Raw genomic sequence first — 21,177 nt, forward strand, 5'->3', positions numbered from 1 at the left:
AAGATGGATTTGGATTTGAAAAAGGAGTATTGGTGGCCATGTATGAAAAGGGATGTAGCATGGTTTGTTGAGAGGTGCTTAACCTGTCGCAGGGTTAAAGCCGAGCACCAGCGACCGCATGGCATGTTGCAGCCACTGGAGGTTCCCCAATGGAAGTGGGAACATATTTCTATGGATTTCATCACCAAGTAGCCGAGAACCGCGAAGGGTGTCGACGCAATTTGCGTGATCGTCGACCGGGTGACGAAGAGCGCTCACTTTCTTGCTATCAGTGAGAGCTCTTCTACTGAGAGGCTAGCAGAGTTGTATGTGAGAGAGGTGGTATCGCGGCATGGGGTGCCGATCTCAATTATATCGGATCGGGATGTACGTTTTACTTCCAGGTTCTAGAAGTTCCACGAGGAGTTGGGACGAGGCTGCATTTTAGTACCGCCTACCACCTACAGACGGACGGACAGAGTGAGCGGACGATTCAGACGCTCGAAGACATGCTTCGGGCATGTGTGTTAGACTTTGGCGGGAGTTGGGACATGTATTTGCCTTTGGCTGAGTTTTCCTATAACAATATCCACCATTCGAGCATTGGTATGCCTCCCTTTGAGCTGTTGTGTGGGAGGAGGTGTCGGACTCCCATTTGTTGGGGAGAGGTAGGGCAGAGAGTAATGGGCAGCACTGAGATAGTGCTTCAGACGAAAGAGCAGCTACAGCAGGTTAGACAGAGATTACTGACGGCCCAGAGTCGTCAGAAGAGTTACGCGGATAGGAGTCGATCAGAGCTCGAGTTTCAGGTTGTGGATTTTGTTCTTCTGAAAGTATCCCCTTGGAAAGGAGTGATTCGTTTCAGGAAGAGGGGCAAGCTGGGGTTCCATTATATTGGTCCATTTAGGGTAATCGCAAGGGTGGGCAGGGTAGCATATCACTTGGAGCTACCTACAGAGCTGAGCCAGATTCATGATACCTTCCACGTGTCTCAGCTGAGGAAGTGTATATTCGATGAGTCGGTAGTGGTACCGTTGGAGGATATCCAGGTGGATGCGTGTCTGAATTATATTGAGAGGCCTATTACAATCTTAGATCGGAAGATCAAGGTTATGAGGAACAAGGAAGTGCCCCTGGTTCAGTTCCAGTGGCAGCATCGGAAGGGGTCCGAGCTGAATTGGGAGTCGGAGTCGGAGATGAGGGAGCAGCATCCGAAGTTATTTTCAGCATGAGACTTCGAGGGCGAAATCTGGTTTTAGTGGGGGAGAATTGTAACATCCTAAAATTCAGGTAAAGCTATTTAACCCTTCTCCTATTCCCAAGTTGTCAAGTTAAGTCCTTTAAGTATGTGTTGGGCTTGTGAGTACGTTGGGCGTACTGAGGAGTACGTTGCGCGTACTCGCACACTTATTTTGGACGCAGACTCGCCTGGGTACGCTGGGCGTACCCAGGTTATGTCGGGTGTATTATGTCCAGATGTAAACCCTAATTTGGGGCTTGAGCACTATAAAAGGAATGCTATGGTTGCGACCTCAGCCTCCATTCCAGAGAGAAAAACCCTAATAGAGAGTTCCTTTTCATTTTTAGCAAGTGTGTTGGTGTTCTAAGCTTCTAGTGTCTTTTCAAGGTGGTGGAAGGAAAGAATAGGTCATTTTGGAGGCTAGAAGCTTGTGGGAAAGAGTAGATCTGAGCTTTTCAAAGGTTAGAGGTTCTTTCTGAGGTAAAAAGCTCAAACCTTGCCTTGTTATTTGTGTTATGTGCTTCTTAGACCAATTTCTAGGGTTTTTGGTCCCAAGATGGAGACTTTATGAGCAAATGGTCTCCATTGGCCTATATCTATCATATTTCTGGTCTATAAGTGTTGTATGTTCATAAAAATGCAAACTTGGATGTAAAGATGGAGCCATGCATGATATCTAGACCTTTGGAGGGAAAAAGGAAAGATGTTTGAGGATGTAGGGACCTTTACAGCCATGCAAAGGCTTAAAGGTTCCGACTTTATGGAATAAGAGGTTATAAGAGAGTCAGATCTGGAAGTTGAAGGAGTGTCTTAACCGTTTAAGACCAAAATCTAAGAAATGGCTGAACTGGGACTTACGTTGGGCGTAACTCCCAGTACGCGCAGCGTAAGGGGTTGAAGCCCCGATTGTGGTTCGTTGGCGTACGCCCCACGTACAGAGAAGGTATGCGCCGTGTAATGCCTTCTGTTGACTTTCATTGACTTTTAGGGTTTTGGTCAACCTTTGGACTTTTGGGTCAGGGAGGGGTAAAATGGTCTTTTACCCTTCTGTGGAAATTATAGAGTGGATTTAATCTAGCCTTCAAGAGCCATTATTTATTTGAGAGTATTGTTATGTGTTTAGGCGGGGGCTAGACCAGTGTGATTGAGTACGAGACTATCCGAGATACCGAAGTGAGTCTTCTCACTATACTGTACCTAGAAGGGTACCTATGTGTGACCGGAAGGTCTTGTATGCTATGAGATGTATGTGTTATATGTTATGTGATATGTATGTGCTTTGTATGTTATGTATGGTATGGACCGGAAGGTCAAGATGATATGGACCGGAAGGTTGATACGGGTAGGACCGGAAGGTCTAACAGAGTTCGGGACAGAAGTCCCCTGAGACACTCAGATCGGAAGATCCTATAGAGTTATGGCCTGGAAAGGCGTCTGTGTGGTATGTGGCATTTTGGGGAACTCACTAAGCATTTATGCTTACAGTTTAGTGTGATGTGTTTCAGGTACTAGTGACGACCGCGGGAAGGCGCCGACATGATCAGTACACACACGAGGAGTTTTACATGTTATGATCTTGGGTGTAACGTTAAGGGTTGTTATATGATACATTGATATTTCTATAACTATTATGAATGAAAGTATGTTTTTAAAATGTGAAAAATTGTTTCGAAAATTTATGTCGTTACAATATATCCATACTCGACTAAGCTATGAGATGCGGGCCCCGCCCATACTTGGCTAACTGGGAGATACGTGCCTCACCCACACTCAGCTACTAATCATACATATACGACCCATCCTTGGTGCCTTGGACCCTTCCTACTGGAGGAAAACTCACCTCGTAAAGCTGACTGCTGGAATCTCGAGTGAGGAATCTCTTATGGTTGCTCCAACGACTCCCCGACTTTAAACATCACAATAACACTTAGTCAAAATCTGATAATCCTCCTTAGGGTAACATGACCATTTTACGCGTGGTCAAAGTCAACGCTTTGGTTAAAGTCAACCTTCTGGTTGACCCAACTCGTCGAGTTGTTCTATCAACTCGTCGATTCCTAAAATCCTAAATTGCGATCTAACTCATCCACTTAGAACCCTTGAGGTGCTGTCACTGCACCTTCACTAGCTTAACAACCTTATTGCTCAAGTTTTTCGTCTTGCGATCCAAAATCGCCACCGGCCTCTCAATGTAGTTCAGGCTGTCATCAAGTTGAATATCCTCTAAGGGCACAATCGTTGAATCATCCATTAAGCACTTCCGTAACGTAGAAACATGGAAAGTGTCGTGGATCTGGCTGACATATGCAGGAAGATCCAATCGACACGCCACCTTGCCCACCCTGGCTATAACCCTAAAAGGACCAATGTATCTGGGGCACAACTTGCCCCACTTCCGAAAACCGGATGACACCTTTCCAAGGTGAAACCTTCAGGAGGACCATATCGTCCACCCAAAACTCCAAGTCTGAACGTCGCTTGTTGGCATAGCTCTTCTGCCGACTTTAAGCAGTCTGGAGCCTGCTCCGGACCTGCTAGATCTGCTATGTAGTCTTGAGTACTACCTCAGTACTCCCCATGACTCTCTAACCGACCTCGTCCCAACATATTGGGATCCTACACTTCCGCCTATAGATCATCTCAAAGGGAGGTCGGTCTATGTTGGCATGGTAGCTGTTGTTATACGAAAATTCTGCTAACGGAAGATACGTATCCCAACTTCCACCAAAATCCAAAACACATGCGCCTAGCATGTTCTTGAGATTTTGTATGGTACTCTCGCTCTGTCCGTCCGTCTGAGGGTGGAAAGCGATGCTGAAATGGAGACGAGTACCCATCTTATCGTGAAACCACTTGCAGAATCTGGAAGTGAAACGGACATCTTAGTCTAACACCACCGAGACAAGCACTCCATTTCGTGCCACTATCTCATGCACGTAAATCTCGGCTAGCTTCTCGGCCGATATGCTCTCCTGGATCGAGATGAAATGAGCACTCTTGGTCAACTGATCCACGATTACCCATATCGAATCTACTTCACATGCGGTCCTGGGTAGCTTAGTGATGAAATCCATGGTGATATCCTCCCATTTCCACACTAGAATGTCTAGCAACTGTATTTTGCCGCAGGTCAAGCACCTCTCCACATACCACACTACGTCCCACTTCATGCAGGTCCACCACTTTTCAGGCCGAAGATCCTGATACATCTTCGTCGCCCCAGGATAGATGGAGAACCTTGACTTATGGGCCTCATCCATCAGAACCTGTCATACTCCGCCCCAATACGACTATCATAATCAAATGAGGCCGCTCGACCTACGATCCACTCGCACTTCTGGCACTCTTCCTTCATACCCTCTTGTTGGATTAGTGTCTAAGTCCTTAACTATTTTGGTATGTACTTGACCCGATGGTGCATGGTCCTTTTGGGTTGCCTTCACCAAAGCAACTTGATAGGATGAATTATGGAGAGAAAGTATTAAATATGATTTATTAATATATTATGAGAATAATATATTAAAGGAGAAATCATATTTTTTTAATTAATATTAGTCAATAATTAATTGGTAATTAGTTTTGTGACTAAAAGAGATTAATTAAACTTAAGGGACTGGAATTGTAATTATAGGATAATTGCAATTTGGGCTATGGATTGTCTTAAATTAAGGAGTGGACGAATTCTATGGGGAAGCCCATCAGGAAATCGTCCAAGGCCTTAATTAAAGGAGTCTATGGGTTGCTTAGGGCTTAAGCATCCAAATTAGGGTTTCCTTGTTAGATAACCCTAATAGCCTCACTATATATAGATCCCTAAAGGACCAAAAACGTGGAGAAGACTTCTTCTAGGGTTTCACACGTCTTAGGGCAGCCTCCATCCTCTCTCCTCTTCATCCTCTTGCTTATGGTGTTTGTGAACCATTAGAGGAGTGACAATTGTGACTCTAAGCTTTCTAAAGTCAATACAAGGAGATTTGGGATTGTTATTGCTACATAACAATCAAGGTAACATCTTAAACATATTCTCATGTTAATATGATTACTTGAATGCTAGAATTAGGGTTTATAGTCTTGGATAACTTGCATGTACAATAGAGAAACCTAGATCCAAGCATTAGGGTTTGTATGAGCACATAGGATGTTCTTATGACCAAAACCCATCAGTGGTATCAGAGCCTAGATTGGTTTCTTTTGTATTGATGCGTTATATGTTTGAAAAATTCGAATTTTGTGTTTCTGGAAGCTGGACTCGCCGAGTCCATAGATGAACTCGTCGAGTCCAAGGTGACTCGACGAGTCCAAGCCTGACTCGGCGAGTCGGCTGGTCAGAAGGAGGGAAAACCGGGATTTCTTGCTGTTTTTGCTTAAGGATAGTTTCCTTATCATATTAGATCAATATTAATCCGATTTTATGATATATTTGACTATATTCTTGATCTACTTGAAGATATTTATCAATTAATAAGATAATTGTTTCCTTATGTGATAATTGATTAATTATTTTGATTAAATTGGTAAATTGTTTTGCAAGAAATCATTAAATAAATCAAATATGGATAATGATGGGTTTTGGTCCTAAGAACATCCTATGTGCTCATACAAACCCTAATGCTTGGATCTAGGTTTCTCTATTGTACATGCAAGTTATCCAAGACTATAAACCCTAATTCTAGCATTCAAGTAATCATATTAACATGCGAATAGGTTTATAATATTACCTTGATTGTTATGTAGCAATAACAATCCAATTCCTCCTTGTATGGACTTTAGAAAGCTTAGAGTCACAAGTGTCACTCCTCTAATGGTTCACAAACACCATAAGCAAGAGGATGAAGAGGAGAGAGGATGGAGGCTGCCCAAAACCGTCTACAAACCCTAGAGAAGTCTTAGCCACATTTTTGGTCATAAGGGATCTCTTTATATAGGAGGCAATTAGTGTTATCTAACAAGGAAACCCTAATTTGGATGCTTAAGCCCTAAGCAACCCATGGAGTCCATTAATTAAGGCCTTGGACGATTTCATATGGGCTTCCCCCATAGAATTCGTCCACCTTATAATATAAGGCAATCCATGGCCCAAATTGCAATTATCTTATAATTACAATTCCAGTCCCTTAAGTTTAATTAATCTCTTTTAGTCACAAAACTAATTACTAATTAATTCTTGACTAATATTAATAAATCATATTTAATCCTTTCTCTCCATAATTCATCCTATCAAGTTGCTTTGGTGAAGGCAACCCAAAAGGACCATGCACCATCGGGTCAAGTACATACCAAAATAGTTATGGACTTAGACACTAATCCAACAGATAATTATGTGATTAAATGTTAATTTAGATTATTTGTTATTTGATCCTTGTACTTTGAAAAGTTTCATATTTTCCCCTTTAGGTTTTATAGTTTAAATTTGAACCCAAAAAGTTTTGTTGTTTTGAAATTTAAATAGTTGAAACCCTAATGTTTTGAAAAAGGTTTCAAAACTTGCCCTCAAGTTTTGGAATTTAAATTTTGATTAAATAGTTTAATTTTGATGTATATTTAAATTCTAAACCCTAATGTTTTGAAATGTTTCAAAACTTGCCCTCAAGTTTTGGAATTTAAAAGTTGATTAAAAGTTTAATTAGGAATGTTAAATTCTAAAACCCTAGTATTGTTTTGAAAAAGTTCAAATCACACCCTTATGGTTTTATTAATTAATTAAGGTGTATAATTAAAAGAGGTTTAATAAATCCATAAAAGTTTAGGTTAACAATTTAATTGAATTAAAAGTATAATTGTTAAATTAAACCACCTAGTATTTTAAAAGTGTAAAATACACCCTATACTATATATATATATATATATATATATATATATATATATATATATATATATATATATAACATTAAAAGTCTAACATTATATATATATATATATATATATATATATGAGTAAAAGTCAGTCTTATCGTTAGTAGGCCTCATTCACAAAGCTGGTCTATAAGGGGTGTTTAAGGAAATTGCCTATAAAATGGCGATTGAATGGGTATCCACTCTTACCCACCGCACTCTTGACTAGTGGAGGGTCGTTAGCCGAACGGGTAGGATAGGACGAAACCTTCCATTATAAGTATAGTGAAATATAAAAGTAACTAAATGTTTTCATAAAATTTCCAATCTTAGTTACTTAGGCAAAAGTGAATTAATGCAATTCCATGAAATTACACTTTGTACCCTTGCGAAGACGTTAGTGGAGCGTGTGTGGTTTACCGGCACACTAAATGGTTCTAAGCAAAGGTAGAAAAGGGTGACTCAATGTTTGTCATAGTTCGGTGGAGCGTGTGTGGTTTACTGGCACATCGAATAAGTGACTGTAACATGTGAGGGCACCATGTAAGTTTGCATGGTTATTCACACCCGCTTTGTGATCCTCGGCATCCCAGTCACAAACAAGAGGGGCATATCGAGACTTAAACATTTCATTGAAATGTTCAATGAATCTCAAAGGATCTAGGAGTTTTCATAGATTAAAACTTAAATTTATTTTTCGTTTTTCATGGTGGAAATTAGTGAATCGTCATTCACTTACCTTCAAATGTTCTACAATTTGGGTTACGGCATCCCTCTCTCGAGTTGTAGAATATTGTGTTGGGTCCTAGCCTTAGTATCTCATTTGGGTGATTTACTAAGGACTCAATCAATCAACTAACTTGAATTTATTTTCTCCCATTTTTTAGATGTCAAACTTTGACAACTATGGTCTTCTCAAATCCCATGGAACAAGCATTCCACATGAAGATGATATTCCACGATTCGATCAAGGAACAAGAGATAGTACTTCACTTCCTCCTCCTCCTCCAATTATTCTCCCTAACCCACAAGTTCGAAGGCTTGAAAAGTTCAAGATCACTCAAGCCCTTTTGGCAAGTAAACATAAAGAAGGAAAGTCGGTGTGTGCACACGTCCAAGGGATGAAGTCACACATTGATAGGTTAAGAATGTTAGGATCCATTGTCTGTGAGGAAATGGCTGTTGATTGGGTTCTTCAGTCACTTCCTAACTCATATAGTGAGTTCGTAAGAAAGTACTATATGATGAACCGCGACGTGACCCTTATAGATCTCACATATATGCTTATTGCTGCTAAATCAGCAATGGTTTGGCGCAATAGAAAAGCAAAGTTGATTGGTGAATCAGCCTTTAAGACCTCTATGCATATAGACGATGGCAACGAAAGACATGCTATGATCGAAAGGTTTGATCATAAGAGAAAGGCAATGTCTAAAGTAGTTCCATGTCATGTTCCAAAAGAGTCAATTTGCTTTTATTGCCAAGAGAAAGGGCATTGGAGACGAAGTTGTCCCATTTACCTAAGAGATCTAAGAGATGGGAGAGTCGAAACGTATGGCTCTAATATAGGTAAAATCCATTAACTAACTCATTTAAGCTTCTATTCTAGATCCTTAATATATAATGTGATAAGATTACAATTGATGTTTTGTAGGATCGAAGAAAAGAAAGGAAGCTTAAGGGAAGAAGTGAGCACAATCTAACCGTGAAGGAATGGATTTCGATCGCATTTCTCGAAGATTAGATTCTTGAGCTACTACTTAGAGTTAGAATTAGATTGCTAAGAAATATGTATTAGCATAGTTTTTCAATAAATTGCATTGTAAGGACAAGTTTTTCCGCAATAAAATAAATTTTGATTTTATATTATTTATTTATCCTTGCAATGGCGTATATGAAAAATTGATGTTTGAGTATTCGCAATAATGGATTTGGTTCTTATTATGTTATTTATGGAAAAGTCGAGAATTTTACCAAATAGGGAGAGTTTCTCATCGCCCAAGTTTCAATTGGACAGAAACTTGGAATCATGCAACTTGGTTGCACGATGAATGAGAAATTTCATATTTGGAAATTAGACTAATTCATTGACAAAGTGTCAAGTGAAGGACTAGGAGATAGAGCACACAAAGTTGCGTGTTAATCAAATCCACCATAAGAGTAACAATGATATTCGTCATGATTTACTAAAGGTTTAGTAAATATGATTATACTTACAAGATTAAGTGTAATTATGAATTGATTGAAAAAATTTTAATCAATAGCAAAATGAATAAGAAGAATCATGTAGGCAGAAAGATAAAAGTTTCTCCATTCTAAGAAGAAGGGAGAGTAGCTTTTATGATTTATGATAAGTCTTAATGATTAAGAACCATATCTCAATTGATCCTCTAAGTGAGACTTAGTACAATTGTATGTTTAAGAAGAGGAATCAAGAATTGAAGAAATGGTTAAATCAAGAAGTCAATCATACTTCGTTCCAATAACAAGTCTTAAAGTTAAGATTGTGACAATGAGTGAAAAGTATTAAAGGTTTATAACATTCATCAAATGTGGAAAGTTGTGATGTCTTAGATAAGACAAAGACCAACTAGAACCAATTTATGAAGTGTTTTGATAAAAGCTACACTAACTCTTGAATATTTGTTTGTCAAGAAATGGTTATTGACAAGAGAATCTTATATGTCAAGGAGTCAGTGGGAGTCTTAATGATCTTGAAAGGTTTCAAGAACATATCAAATAAACCTTACCGATCATCACTAGCACACGAGTTGAGGTTTACAACCTATCGTGTTGACATTATTTTTTTCTGTGTTGTTCCAATTGAGTTAATTATGCATGTGAGTCCTATGAGTTCGCATTTGAATGCATAAAAGGCAAGGCACCTAAATCATTGAAAGGTACATTGATAGGGAAGGGTGAGCTGCTTAACTACTTGGAAGACATGGTGGGCAGTTGTGCTACCATAAGGCAATAAATCAAGATTAAGAAAGTTCGGTCCATATGAGTTTGAATTTGTCGTAAACTTTGGTTTTAACAAATTCACATGGATAGGAACACATACACCATTTAAATCTAAGTGTCATAAGATTTCCTCCTTCATGAAAATGATTGTGAGGAAATGCTTTCACTAAGAAAGATTTTAAGAAGATAGTGATTGTAAAATTGCATTCTCGAATTCGATTATGGTTACGGTATCCCTTTCCACGATTTGAATTGTGAGGTTTGGCAATTAGTCTTAATTGTTTAGACACACATATGAACTATCTAAGGCAAAGGTGTATAAGTTTAAGAGGCCTTGATAAAAGATTATCAAAGCATTAAGTATTAGAAACATGAACTTAAGAAATTCAATAGGTATTGTTTTTCTGGAAGTTAAGATGTTTATGAATACATGTCGAAGCTAGTGGGAGCATAAGTGTTATGTTTTATAATAATCATCATGATAGTGGGAGCATAAAAGTTATGATTGTATGATTATTATGGAAAGTATTGCAAGGTGGCAATATTAATTATAGAAAACAAGAGTCATCTTTTGCAAAGTCGCAAGGATGGAATAGTTGTTTTGCTATAATTAAGGGAGAAAATATTATGCTTCATTTCAAATCTAAAGGATTAGGTTGAGAAATGTTAATAAATTTAGTCAAGGGTACATAGTGTGTTCTTAAAATTTCGATTATGATTACGGCATTCCTCTTCACAATTCGAATTTTGAGAACATAGCAAATAAAACATTATGCATCGTGTCCCATACGCTTCGAGTATAGGATCGATTGCAAATGCTTTAATGCTTGACCATTCTAAAATTTTCCAAATGTCTAGTGCATTTAGAGGGAAAAAGGACTAGAATCGGTTTTGACTAAAATAATTAAACAACTATCAAAGGACAATCCAAAGTTCGACGAGGATTGGTCGCTTGTGAGTAGTTGGAAGTATAGTATTGGGAAATATGGAAATGTTTCCATATTGGATGGACCATATCGACATTATTATGAATAGACAAGATTCTATTAAGAATGAGTTGTCATATGGAAAATATGGAAACGTGTCCATATTAGAAATTGAATATTGAAAATTCTATGACTAGATTAGAAACCTTTATGCAAAAGGATGTTCAAAGGAATGTACTTTGAGTGAGAGACATCATATCTAAGGAATTGTCTTGTAACAATCTCCGATAGAAGACTTTGTAATATCATTGGAAATAGTCTTTGTGACTTTGGTGCAGTGACATTACGAAAGGATCGTTGCATAGAATGTTAGAATCTAGCATATTCTATAAGTAGCAAGAATTTGATGTTCTTTCACTTATGAAAAAGGGTTTGGAGTTGTGAAATGAGAATGATTGGAAGTGTGTTCAATTTGATCTATTTCACAAAGTAAGAACCATAGGTAAACATTGTGTGCATGCTAGGAGCATGGGACAAGTGTAATAATTCAAGTAAGAAGTTGATTACCCGAAACGACAAATAATGAGTAATCGATATGGTCATAAATAAAAGGAGTTTTATTTATACTCAAAGGTTTGAGGCCATATGGGATTAGTATTATTCTTGTGTTTCACTTTGCATGTTTTGACTTCCTGGGTAATTTAATTGGTTGAGAACAGTCAAATTATTCAAACGGGCCACAGTCGTTCATATGTTGGAAGTAGATATGAAAGAAGACTGTCGTGAATTGGTGTGTGGATTGTCTAAAGTGTATTAGACATAAATGTTTGCTGCAACGTTCATGAGTGCTTATGAATATGAATTTGAGCATTGGATTAAACCCATGCTCACTTGGATCACTCCATGAATTGTGTCACGAGTGATTGGTGAGACGATTTATATTCTTGAAACCGAGACGTGTGAGTTGTATCTTGCAAATCGGTTGCACATTGATAATATGTAAACGCACTAGTAACTTGGTGTTATAAAACGTATTGTTGTGTGTGATTCGGTGAGTGAGTGCAAGCAAGCAATGTATCAAAGTTTATTCGTTCCTTTTATCCAAGGTAGGATACACTACAAGAAAAAAGGCCTTTTACGACGCTCATTGCGCGTCGTAAAACGCTCAGACGACGCGCAAATGCGTGTCAAGGAAGGCCCTGTCATAAAGAGAGACGACGCGCTTTTGCGCGTCGTCTATAGACGACGCGCATTTACGACGCGCATTTACGACGCGCGGTTACGACACACAATGCGTATCAAGGAAGGCCCTGTCATAAAGGAAGACGACACGCATTCGCGTGTCGTAACCTTACGACGCGCGTGTTAATGACACGCAATGCGTATCAAGAAAGCCCCTGTCAAGAAAGGCCATGTCATAAATGAAGATGACACACATTTTTGCGTATCGTAATTTTAAATGTTTAAAAAAATATTTTTTTATAGATTTACTAATTTTCAAATTAAATTTGCATTTAATGCATCATAATAGAAAATAAAATATCATATACAAAAAATATGATCCATTTCATAAAATTTAATGTCATACAAAAATAGAATCCATTGCATAATATTTTATTACAAATTTGACATTTTTTTGTTTCCGTACTTTGACAATTTGTGCTGCTGCTGATTCCGGAGCCAATCCGCGACTGCATTCCAGAGCTGATTCAGTGGAAAGAGTATCCCAGACTCCATCACTTGAAATTACAAGCCGCCCACAAGCAGAAGATAGCTGAAGATCATGAATAAATAAAATTTGTTAATAAAAAGAGGAATAAATTGAGTTTAATTACTAAACACCAACATTCAAACCAATTAATGAAAGTTAAAGCATCTAAATAATATAGCATGGGATGCAAATATATCATGCATCGTACAAACAATGAAGATTTTTAGTTTCTGGAAGATTATTGACATCATTGGGATTAAGAGTTTTCTTTGCTTATTCGTTGCACCTCATATGTTTCCATCACATTTGAAGGATTATAATGCTACATAGCTCTATTAAAGATGCTACAATATCTCTCTATTGTTATGCATGAAATCAAGACATATGATCTTCTAATACTAGAAAACAAGAGCTATTCGGAATAATAAAGCTACATACCTGAGTTTGCAAGAGGTATCGCAAGGTGCTGCCGACTCAAAACCAAGCAGCCTTAGGCACTTATCAAGGACTGAACTGAGGATGCACATCTGATAGAAAAAAGATAAAAATATAATTACAAGGATTAATAAAAGCTATTCGGAAGCCAACAATGAGAACCAAATTTATTTAAAAAAAAGGAGATAGAGAAAGAGAGAGACTACTTGCATCTAGCCTCTAAAAATGTGCTTTGTGTAACCATCACCCGGATCAGCACCAATCTGGATCTTTTGATCTGAGGCTCTGTTATGTGTCTCGCTTAAGACATCCAGATAATCTGAATGCTTCTTCTCAGTTTGAAACTGCAATAATTGAGATACATTTCATTTAGAGGGGATAGATAAAGAAAATATGAATGACCATCAATTTATCAGTAATCAAAGGGGACGGTTCTCTTCAGCAAAAAGATAGAGCCTTTGATAGATCCTAGTGAATCAGTTACTAAGGAATGTGACATGTAGATTGGATTGGTAAACCAAAAGGTAACAGTGTCACTGCAGGGTTTTGCATTTTCTTGAGACTCAAAAGGGCAGTGATGTCTTATTCTAGGTTGATTGTTAAAAAAATTAATATGGAATACCTAATATGGAAACAGTAAAAAAATTAATAGTAAAAAATAAGTAGTACCAAGTCAACAGACAAATGATTTCTTTAAATATTACAAACAAGATAATCTTATAGTTAAAAACGCATCCAAACATATTTAATTTTGACATAGTAAAAATCATACCTCTTTTTATAGGTTTACAGCCTCAGCATAGAATTGTTTCTTTGAGTAGCCAAATTTTCTCAATTTTTCAATATCATATGCATTTTTTAGTTACATGTATATACAAAATAAGTAGTACCAAGTCAACAGACAAAGGAAGGTAAAACTGAAACTTGAAAATTAAAGATAAGTTAAATTACACTTTCAGGTTAAAAAGATAACATATATATATATATATATATATATATATATATATATATATATATATATATATATATATATATATATATATATATATATATATATTACTCGTATAAAGAAGCATTCAGAATGTAAAATTTCATGTAAAAGGTAGTAAAGTAGATTTAATTATAACATCTAGAAAAATATCATCTTTTGTTCTTCTCCATCCAGTCCTTGTGAACCACCTACAGATGAAGCGTCTAATTAAGCTCGTTTAATCAACTCAGATATCTAATTAAGCTCTTTTAGGACCCTATACCATTTATGCATTCAAGCCAGTATATTTATATTTTTAGGTCAGGCCTGGGGCATTTGCCCGTGTTCACATGCACTGTAGAACTAGCTGGTTGTACCTTTATAGGTGAACAAAGCCAAGAATAAGAAACAAGCTGTAAAGAATGCTGCCATGTCAGCTTGGTCATCTCTCTAAATTTGTAAGCCATATAGTCACTATATATATATATATATAGAAAATGGGTTTATAAAAAGATCTACTTACTTTTTATTACCTAATGTTTAGTGACTCAGCAAACAGAAAGTTCACTGATGCAAAAAGGGATGTTGGAGGAGCATGTGATTGTAAAGCTACTCAACCAACATATCATGTCATTAGAATAGACAATAAAGAAAAATAGAAATTGAAAATACAAATTTGCAAAAACAACTTACTTGTAAGGGAGATTGTAGAGAATCCCTGTATCCAAGCTACATAAAAATTTATGATATCAACAATATATCATATTATAATTTTTATAAAAATACATCCCATGCCAGGTATGGTAATCTATTGCTACAAAGAAAGAAGTTGTATTTTTTAGAAAGTGTAGAATTATTATTCAATATTACTCTTTCCAGTGCAGTTAACAACTTACCCATGGGATACCCAGTTCTACAGCAACCTCCAATGGGGACTCCAGGTCAGCCTCATATGGATTCCATGGGTATGTCTAGCTGTCATGTGGTCAATGGAGTCCCTGCTCCCAGTCACTTTCATCCCATACGAATGAACTCTGGAAACGAGTGAGTTTTATTTTATTATATTTTGATGTGATGAATTAATAAAAAAAGATAAAAAGAAAGTTTTTCCCATGTGTTGTTACTGAAGTATGGGGTAGACCTTCTTGGACCTGTGGATGAGATCTTTTATGAAACTTATGACAGATATGAGCCAACAAATGATGTTGAAGCTGACAGCTGCTTTGTATCAACTGTAAGTAGCAATTAATGTGTTTTTTTGTAGCAACTGTAAGTAGCAATTCACCTTGTATCCATTTCCCAAGTTCAAATAGGCATCAGAAAATGTTGGCTTAAGTTTGACAGCCTCCTGAAATAAACAAGATCCACACTGAGAGTAAATCCATCCGAATAATACAAGACACATATAACATTTGCATGTGATTGACAACAAAAGTAATAATAATAATAATAATAATAATAATAATAATAATAATAATAATAATAATAATAATAATAATAATTATATGTATATACCTTGTAATACTAGAGTTCCCTATTAAGATCACGTGGCTCCATGAAAAGGCCAGCAAGGTTTGACCAAGCAATAGCAAAAGTTGGTTGAATACTCCTTTCCACAAGAAGTTCCCCTCTGAATAGCTCGTAAAGATATTTGGACAAGTAAAGATAGAATGCATAGATAGACAAAACTTAAGTCCACTTTTGCCCCTGGATCATTGTATTGTAAGCCACTGAAGTTCAAATGACATAAATATATAGACGTTAATTTCTTAAAACTATTAACTTTAAATTCCATATCACTTACCATGCTATGAGAAAGGCAGAAAGATAATATGCAGTATTGAGTAGCTCGTAGGATAGTATCCTTGAAATTCCATATCTCCTAAGCTTTTTCAATATCCTGAGAGAATTCCATGGAAAATATCAACAAAAAAATGTTTCTATTTAGGTTTGCCTTTGTAAAACTGATAAATGACAATCAATGTCATAGCCTGATAATATTGAGCAACAGTGATGAAAGACAAGAAGCTTGTACTCTGATGACGAGGATGACATGACTTTCATTTTTTTCTTCTGAACCTAAACAGAACATGTGGAATTTTCAGAAGCCTTGCACTAGAATTATTTTCCCATATGTAGAATTGCTATTGAGTAGACATAATTCCATTGATCAATACCTTCGATAAAGCTGCTGGCAGAATCTGATAGTCTATAAGGCTAACCTTGAAGTGAAGAGTTAACAATTAGCAAAATGGTAAAATTTAAACTGTAAATTAACATATAGTTAACAATGCTAACACCACTCTGAATCTAGAATTTATTCCTAATTTTGATATAAGCATGTAAACCCTAAAAGAACGTCTAGATAACTAAATTTCATCCATCAAAATCAATACCATTAACACTTCCTAACGATTTCAATAATCAAATATATGTATAAACAAATTAACCACATAACATAACTATAAGAGAATGGAGAAGAAATATCGAGAGAAAAAAAAGGGGAGAATGGAGAAGAAATATTGAGAGAAAAAAAGAGCGAGAATTTAGGTGCTCAAGAATGAGGGACCATCAACTTACCTGATGGGGAGGAACAACAAAGATATATTGCGATTTATTTTTGGAGGAGGCACGACCAACTGTAACTTAGATGATGCTTGAATCGTACCTATCTAGGGCTTCATTAGTTCATAGATGGTGATAGGGAGAAGTTGTAAAACCCTAAATCTCCTTGTTGTATGTCTGACACAAGAACAATGTAACGAGCCCTAAATCGTAGTCTTGTGAGCGTGAAGATCCGAAAATGGTTGGATCTTAAACAAATGCTTGTAAACTTGAGCAATCGTTGCAGTCTCGGGGAGGTGAGGTGAGCTTGAGGATGCCGGCAGGAAGAGGTGAGCATAGGTCGCCGGTGGGAAGAGGTGAGTGGAGATGAGCAGAACCAGAATCCAATGTTTGTAAACTTGAGCATTCTAGTAGTGTTTCCTTCGGTTACTCCTTTCATGTCTCCGACAATCTCCATCTATGGAGGAGAGAGATGAGAGAAAACACGGTGGAGGGGGAGAGACGAGAAGGTGGATGCAAGCGCTTTCCAGAACCAGAATCCAATGTTGGAGAAGATGCAGCAGACATTACCATTGCAAATGCGTTATGTTTGATTAGGGTTTACATAGAGAAGGAAGTGAAAGTCGATCGCAGAGGAAGGGGTTGCAGAGAGAAGGAAGGGAGAGAATGAAATCGATTTGGCGGGTGTAGAGAGTACACAGGGAGGATGGCGGGTGTTCAAAATTTTGGGGGATTTCATTTTCCCTCGGACACGCGCGTTTCTTAAAAAAAATATAAAACGACATTCACAGATGACGCACAAGTGCCTTCCGTGTTTTTAATATTTTTACATCAGACACTAATTTAAAGGCACTCAGTAATGCGCGACATAAATCCTTAAAATTTTTGAAGAGATGACACTTTTTTAATGTCACTCTCTAATGCGTAACATAAATCAAAGAGCGTCGTGTTTTGCGCGTCGTAAAAGGCTGTTTTTCTAGTAGTGATAAAAGCGATATCTTTGGGCCCCTCGATGATTTAGTGATGACAAACGTAAATGCTCAGCCGGGCTAGGGCTAATTTGATTTGTTCAATTAGTTAGTCGTCATAAATCAGGAATCAAGACATAGTACAAAGAGAATGATTTGAAATCATGTCTCATACGATATCTAGAATGGAGGAATATATGATCCCTTATCTAAGGACACGCGTATTTGATAGGATCAGAGTTGACAGCGGCTTTGGAAAGCTACGATTGCAGATCAGGATCTGAAGTCATACGCAGAATAGTTATTAGACTTATCCAAGTGGGAGACTGTTGGATTAGTAGCTAAGTCCATAACTATTTTGGTATGTACTTGACCCGATGGTGCATGGTCCTTTTGGGTTGCCTTCACCAAAGCAACTTGATAGGATGAATTATGGAGAGAAAGTATTAAATATGATTTATTAATATATTATGAGAATAATATATTAAAGGAGAAATCATATTTTTTTAATTAATATTAGTCAATAATTAATTGGTAATTAGTTTTGTGACTAAAAGAGATTAATTAAACTTAAGGGACTGGAATTGTAATTATAGGATAATTGCAATTTGGGCTATGGATTGTCTTAAATTAAGGAGTGGACGAATTCTATGGGGAAGCCCATCAGGAAATCGTCCAAGGCCTTAATTAAAGGAGTCTATGGGTTGCTTAGGTCTTAAGCATCCAAATTAGGGTTTCCTTGTTAGATAACCCTAATAGCCTCACTATGTATAGATCCCTAAAGGACCAAAAACGTGGAGAAGACTTCTTCTAGGGTTTCACACGTCTTAGGGCAGCCTCCATCCTCTCTCCTCTTCATCCTCTTGCTTATGGTGTTTGTGAACCATTAGAGGAGTGTCAATTGTGACTCTAAGCTTTCTAAAGTCAATACAAGGAGATTTGGGATTGTTATTGCTACATAACAATCAAGGTAACATCTTAAACCTATTCTCACGTTAATATGATTACTTAAATACTAGAATTAGGGTTTATAGTCTTGGATAACTTGCATGTACAATAGAGAAACCTAGATCCAAGCATTAGGGTTTGTATGAGCACATAGGATGTTCTTATGACCAAAACCCATCACCTCTACCTGAGCCTCTCTGATTTGCTCTAACAATGGAGTAATCACTATCATCCCCAGACAGATGTCTCGAATTGGGGATGCTACCGCCTTGTGGCTCAGGGCGTCAGCCACCACATTGGCCTTGCCCGAGTGGTAAAGGATCTCACATTCATAATCCTTTACCACCTCTAACCACCGACATTGCCTCATGTTCAGGTTCGACTGATCCATGAGGTACCTCAAACTCTTGAGGTCCATGTAAATGGTACAACGGACCCCATAGAGGTAATGCTTCTAAATCTTGAGGGCGAACACCACAACCCTCAACTCCAAATCGCGCGTCGGATATTTAGCCTCGTGAGGCTTCAACTGCCTTAATGCATAAGCTATCACGTCACCCCGCTACATTAATATTTCTCCCATGCTTGTGATCGAAGCGTCACAGTAAACTACGAAGTCATCAACTCCCTGTGCCAAAGTCAAAATTGGTGCCTCGCATAACCTCTATCTGAGGGTTTCAAAGGCTGACTGCTGCTCAGGCCCCCAGCGGAATGTCACCGACTTCTTGGTCAGTCGGGTCAGGGGAACTGAAATCTTGGATAAGTCCTGAATAAATCTCCGGTAATAACCCGCTAGACCCAGGAAACTCCGAATCTCAGTTGGAGACCTCGGAATCTCCCACTGCATCACGGCCACTCTATCTTGGCCGGATCGACCAAAATACCCTTATGGTTGACAAGATGCCCAAGAAACTGCACCTAGCGCAACTAGAACTCACACTTGACACATGGAGAATTTTGCAAAAAGTCTCTCCCTCCTCAGTATCTCTAGTACCTCCCTCAGGTGCTCCTTGTGCTGCTCCTGAGTCTTGGAGTAAACCAAGATGTCATCAATGAAGACTATTACATACCGATCCAGCATCGGTCTGCACACATGGTTCATGAGGTGCATGAACACGGCTGGAGCCTTGGTGAGCCCAAATAGCATCACCAATAAGTCATAATGACCATAGCGAGTCCTAAAAAGTTGTCTTTTGCACATCCTCATACCTAACTCGCATATGGTGATAACCCTGATAGGTTTCGAGCATTATAACACTCCTAAGTGTACTCGCAACCCTAGAAAACCTTGGATCTATGTTTGTCTAAAATACATGCAAAATATGATTTCCAAGGTTCATAATCCTATCTAGCATACATGAGGAACTTTTAATCTAAAAGATGGCTAGAGTTACATACCTTGTAGTTGATTTGATTCCTTGAAAACCTCGAGAACCTAGCACCCCAAGTGTGATGCCTCAAATGCTTCACACAACACCAAATGCTTTGGAATAACTTAAAGTATGTATAACACTTGTATAAATCAGCTTGCCCTCTCTTGTTCTTAGTGTTAGAGGTGGCAAATCGGGCCACCGTGTCGTGTTTTTGTCTAACACGGCACGAAACGACAATGTTTTATGTAACATGAACATGACACAACACGATCTCGGGTTTTTTTTAACTAACACGAAAACGAACCAATTAAAAAACGACAAACACGACATGACACGACAAAGATAATATGAAATAACAATTAATGTATTTAATTAATATTTATTCATACATAACACGAAAAACACGACAAACACGAAAAACACGACAAAAAATGTTAAATCGTGTCAATTTCGTGTCAAATTTTGAACACAAACACGACACGACACGAAGTCGTGTTTTTTGCACTTGACACGAATTCGAATTTCAATTTCGTCTCAATTTCGATTCGTGTCGTGTATTTTTGTCGTGTCGTGTCATCAATTGTCACCCCTACTTAGTGTGTAGCCGATTTTGGTGTGCATTATGTTCCTTATATAGTGTGTCACATCTAGGGTTACACCATGTAAACCCTAATGTGACATGACTCTTCATTTCCATGACCCATGGGTTTGTAACTCCCATGGAGCATCTTATGGGTTTTACCTAACTTGATAATCCATGGAGCCTTTTAGCCCACTATACAAGTTATGGATGATTTACATAATCAACCCATATATTTAATTAGTCATCTTTTGATCACTTAATTAATTCCAAATTAATCTTTGATCAATACTAATTAAATAATACTATTAATATATTATAACTTATAATATATTAATAAACCACAAGTGTTATTTCTCTCATTTAGTTTATCCAAATGCATGATGTCATGCAACACAAATGGACCATGTCGGGTCGGGTCAAGTACATACCAGATATAGTTATGGACTTAGACACCTAATCCAACAAACCCGATCGCATATCAATCTTGGAAGACCAAGATCCACCCTATAGCTGGTCAAACAAGTCATCAATCCTCGGGAGGGGGTAACTGTTCTTCACTGTTACCTTGTTCAACTCCCGGTAGTCTATACACATGAGATGTGACCCATCCTTCTTCTTCACAAACAGGATCGGGGCTCCCCATGGCGAACTACTTGGCCTGATAAATCCCTTGTCTAGCAGCTA

Source organism: Lactuca sativa, chromosome 2 (assembly GCF_002870075.4).
Source record: "Lactuca sativa cultivar Salinas chromosome 2, Lsat_Salinas_v11, whole genome shotgun sequence".
NCBI lineage: Eukaryota > Viridiplantae > Streptophyta > Magnoliopsida > Asterales > Asteraceae > Lactuca > Lactuca sativa.